Source organism: Coenobita brevimanus, chromosome 28, assembly GCF_032717465.1.
Source record: "Coenobita brevimanus isolate Jiangsu-jjx chromosome 28, ASM3271746v2, whole genome shotgun sequence".
Classification (NCBI taxonomy): domain Eukaryota; kingdom Metazoa; phylum Arthropoda; class Malacostraca; order Decapoda; family Coenobitidae; genus Coenobita; species Coenobita brevimanus.
This window is the reverse complement of record NC_136981.1, coordinates 23,830,875-23,836,030: the sequence shown is the minus strand read 5'-3', so window position 1 is coordinate 23,836,030 and position 5,156 is coordinate 23,830,875. Positions and strand designations below refer to the sequence as shown.

At 45.8% G+C, this 5,156-nt stretch overlaps 1 non-coding gene across 1 annotated transcript; it reads right to left on the bottom strand.

The window, feature by feature from the left end:
• Positions 1 to 626: 626 nt before the first annotated feature.
• Positions 627 to 745, bottom strand: LOC145394852 (5S ribosomal RNA). The gene has a single exon (XR_013896497.1). It is a non-coding gene; the product is annotated as a 5S ribosomal RNA (ribosomal RNA).
• Positions 746 to 5,156: the final 4,411 nt, after the last annotated feature.

Here is a 5,156-nt window from a genome sequence, read left to right as displayed (position 1 = left end):
CATACTAAACTTACCTCATGCATGTGCAGTAGGAATGTGTTTTTCAGAGTTCGGTTAGGTTCGGTTAGGTTAGGTTCGGTTAGAGTCCATAAGTACCAGAATGTTTATTAATGTATGAACATACTTCTAAACCCACATTTTATGTGTCTATTGCATTTATTTCAGTCATTTATGTGCCTTATTGGTGTGATTTGGGTGTTAAATAGGTGCTATGCATGTCCGGAGGGAGTTGTATAGGTGTTTCTCTGTGTTAGGGTCCGTAAGTACAAGTCCATAAGCTGGGGCCCAATATCCGGACAAAACCAATATCCGAACCTACCGATGGCTCTATTGATCCGGATATTGGAGGGGTTACTGTATATATTTTACAGTAGTTCACACAAATATATGCAAATGATTTGCGCTAGCATTTTGCGACATTGCACAAGCTACATATTAGATCGCGCACTTGCGCAAATTACAAATAATAGAAAATAATAAGAATAAATAAAAGTAAGTAGGTTCATTCATTCATTGCCAGACGCCATGTATCCCAAACGGGGTGGCCAAGGGGTTAGAGTTAATTGTTTTACAGGGAGGGGCACTAATCCTCCACCAACCTCACTTGACACGTAGGAAGAACGTTATGCCAACAGCATCTGGTGTTCCCAGGCGGTCACCCATCCAAGTACTAACCAGACCCAACGTTGCTTAACTTCGCTAATCGGACAGGAAGCGGTGTACTCAACGTGGTATGGCCGTTGGCCAGTAAGTAGGTATGCTGTTTTATTTGAATATCTCAATATTTTTCAGTAATTCCCAAAAATATTTACAAATGGTTTGCGCTTGCGCTTAGCGACATTGCGCAAGCTAAATATTTGTCAGATTGCGCATTAGCGCTTGCACAAGGTAGTGAACTATGGATTGCGCTTTGTGCTTGCCCAAGGGCCTTCTTCGTTTGCGCTGCCCAGCACTGATTATTGGTCATCCCTGGGTCACGCCCTGTGCCAGGGGAGACTGGCACAAACTCTCGCCAAGGCATGCTGTGCCACTAAGCCATCCTGCTGAGTTCTGTATTCATAAAGATTTGTATGGGCCTACCTCGATATATGGCAGAATTGCATATCAATGACAGTGTTCAATAAGCAAGTATGTTGAAAGCAATTTTCCCCACAAGCAATGCCAGAGATGCATTCAAGGCCCAAACCCACTCTCATATACCTTAATCAACATACACAGACGCAGAAACAGCAGCGGTAATGTTAATATCCCCATAAACAATACTACTGCTAAAAAATGAGACATCAAACATCACATGCAGGAAGGTAAGGTGGGTGGGACATGCAGTGTTGAGATGATTCACAGCAACTTAAAACCATGAGGGCAGCTGGCAGCGTGCCAAGTGGCAGTGGGGGAGGGCGGGGGGATGGGGAAGAGGTAGGAGACAAGCAGGAGTGGGGGAGGGCAGGGGGAATGGAGGGAAACAAGCTGGGGTGGGGGAGGGCGAGGAGAATGGAGGAAGACAAGCTGGGGTGGGGGAGGGTGGGGGAATGAGGAGGGAGACAAGCAGGGGTGGAGGAGGGAGACAAGAAATGATGGAGGACAGCAGGGGGATGGAGAGGGAGACATGAAAGCCAAACGGCCTACTACCCCCTCCCCCAGTCTCACTCACTCTCTTTCTCAATCACTCACTCACTTTCACACACACACACACACACACACACACACACACACACACACACATGGGAGATTAGCAGGGATGGGGGAGAGTGGGGGAACAGGGAGGGAAGACAACCAGGGGTTGGGGAAGGCAAGGGGACATGCCTGGCAGTGCTCAATGTGGCAGGGAATGGAGGAGGGACGGGGGGGTGGGGGAGAGGAGAGGGGACAGGGAGGACCGGAAGAGCCTCGTGCACCACCACATCCGCATTCGGACATGCTTGTTTCAGACCTAGGGAGGGGCAGAGTGTTTGGACTAGCAAGTTGATGGCCATTCGGATTGTGGGACGTTCCCCAATTTCTTCTGTTCAGTGTAGTGGGCAGTCGGTTATCCCGGTATCGATGAGTCGGATATCGGCGTATCATTTCGTTTCATCTTTGAAGGCTCCAACATGTTTGCATGCGTCAGCCTTGGTCACCTCATGGCGGCTCTCCATGCTGTTTGATCTCTGGCAGCTTCCCTTTCAGTCCCTCATCCCTGAGGCCACACTCAATGACCTCATCCCTGGTCTATCTCGGTCTACCCTTACCCCCTAACATTAACACTTCTCACTTTCTACACCCAATTATCATACCCCATCCTCTCCACATGCCCAAACCATCATCATTTACCTCTCCTCATCACAACATCAATACACTCCAGCCCCATCCTATCATTCAACTCTTCCATTGCAAACCTAGCCCCCCCATGCCTCACACTCAGGAACACTGCACATCCACCTAGTCACTGCTATTTCTGTATGTTTGACCCTGCTAATTTTCTCTTCCTTTACTACCCAGGTCTCACTACCATACAGCACTACACTCCTAACACATGTCACATACAAAGATCCCTTAGCACAGAGGGAAAGCCCTCTCAATGTCAGGGGAGACAACAGCTCCCTGAACTTCTTCCAAGTACTCCTCACTCTAGCCACAGAGCTAAGTCCAGTCCCACCTCCAGCACATTCCATGTCTCCCAACTAACAAAACTCTTCCACACACTCGAGAGACTCACCAGCAAGTTCAATCCTTTCACACCTGGCAATCTCCACATGCTCTCCCCAACAGACGACACACATGAAATCAGTGTTATCTCGCAGTCTGCCTCTTATACCACTACATCTCTTAGGCACACACTTATCACAAACACTGCACAAGATGGAATGTGGACCCACCTCCAACACATACCATGTCTCCCAACTAACAAAATTCTTCCACACACTCATGAGACTCACCAGCAAGTTTAATCCTTTCCCACCTGGCAACCTCCACATGCTCTCCTCAACAGATCACACACATGAAATCAGTGTTATCTCGCAGTCTACCTCTTATAACACTACATCTCTTATGCACACACTTATCACAAACACTGCACAAATGGAATTACTTCTCACACCATTGTGGCAAATCACACATGGCCACTCTTCTTTGACAGTAATGCCCCCAGCCCTAGATACCATATATCTATCTATCTATCTATTGCCAGATGCCTTAATCCCATAGGGGATGGCCACAAACAAACCGCCTCCATGTCGCCCTGTCTCCCACCATTTAACTGCCCTGCTCCCAGCTCACACCCCCCTCTCTCATATACCTGTCCATTCCATCTCTCCATCTCATCCTTGGCCTCCCCCTCCCTCTCCCCCTCTTCACCTCACTCACATACACTCTCCTCATCAGTCTCTTGCTCTCCATCCTCTCTACATGTCCAAACCACCTCAGTGGTAGGTGGGGGCACCCATCATCCACCCACTTAGTGCAGTGATAGTCTGTTTTTAGGATAGCATTACACTGAGTGGTAAACCAAGATAGAATTACTTCCCATGCCCTCGTGGCAAACTGCACATGGCCACCCTCTCTCTTCTTTGACAGTACTGCCACCAACTCTAGATACAATCACCTGTGTTTTATCTGCACTTTATTCTCAAGCCTTTGTGCTAAAAACCATCTCTCCACTTCCTAAATCTTTCCTCTCCTCCCTTCCATTCTCTGCAATCAATACCAAATCATCAGCATACAATATTTCCCGTGGAAGTACAATGCTGAAGTCATGTGAGATTGTTCCAAGTGCCATGATAAACAACAAGGGGCTCATCACTCATGGCTTTATGCTTAAAGCTAATGAAATCATTTCCTATGGGCACTATATCAAAACGGTGTGCAGAAAGTTTAAGTAAGGAAAGATTTCCCTCTATCTGTAGGTTTATTCCAAAATCTTTTAAGGGGAAGCATGCTATGGCTTTTGCAAACCCTATATTAAATTATCCCTAACAAGGTAGGCCTGTGCCTGCAAAAAACATAGCTAATGTAAATAATTTATGTAAAGTATATTCTAATGTACTAAAAATACAAGGCAAGTATACCAAGCAACTGAATTGTTTGTTATTACAACCCACGGGCAGTATCTAATCGAGCAATAGGTCAAGGGCAAGATCGGGCCCAAATCTGTGCTAGTGGTAACATGCACTACCATTCTTTTAAATAGTTAACAATAGGGTCAGATCCTCAAACTAACATGCTTAAATGAGGCGCCCCCTGCTTAAGCGATGCAAGTGACACCTCGGTTGAAATTTAGTTTTCACTTGCATCGAGTAGTATGATAATAGCTCTATGTCAGGTAAGTTTCCCAATGATTCAGGGAATGGTGTGGTCATAAGGTCCATAATCCTACACAAAACCACGAATTTTTTAAGGAAATGCCGCACGACTTTACCTTCCAATCTGTAGCAAGGCAAGAGCCCGGGAGAGGTGCCCAACCAATCAGAACACTAACATCATGGTGCCTGCCAGCCAATGAGAGCGAAGCAGGGCCATCAGTCATAGCTCCCGCCTTGTATCAACTGGTTTATCTTTTTTTTTTCTTTCGTTTTTGTGTGTGGTTTTTTGACCTGTACGGTTCATTGTGTTAAGCTAGTGTTAAGAAAAAAAGTAATCCCTCTAATATACGAACGCCCAATATCTGAACATCCCCACTAACCGGACATAATCATCTCGGGATCCAATATTCCCAAAATGGGCCAAAAACCGCAAAAAATTCGAAAAAAATCTGACTCTTTTCTCTCCCGTAATTTGAAATTGCCGCAAGGCGCTGAACAGCTGTTACACCATGGTCCCTTCACCCCTTCCTTCCTCCCCCTCCCCCCTCCCCTGTCAGGGTTGCCATTTGGTATTTTTCATTACCAAGTGTGGGCCAATTTCGTAATGAAAAATTCGTTTGGTAATGAATCAGAATAATGCATTACCAAATGGATCTTTCACATGTATGAGGATACACAGAATGGAGATGGTGGATTGTTTGCTCTCTCTGATTAATCTGCTACCCTACATAGAATGAAAATAATCAACATGGTGTTAATTACAAGGAGAGTGATTACATGTATTTCCACTTGTATATATAATTAGTGAAGAATAAATGCTAGCTTTACGAATTTGGTAATGAAAGTTGAGGAGATTGGTAATGTGGCCGTTGCGATCTG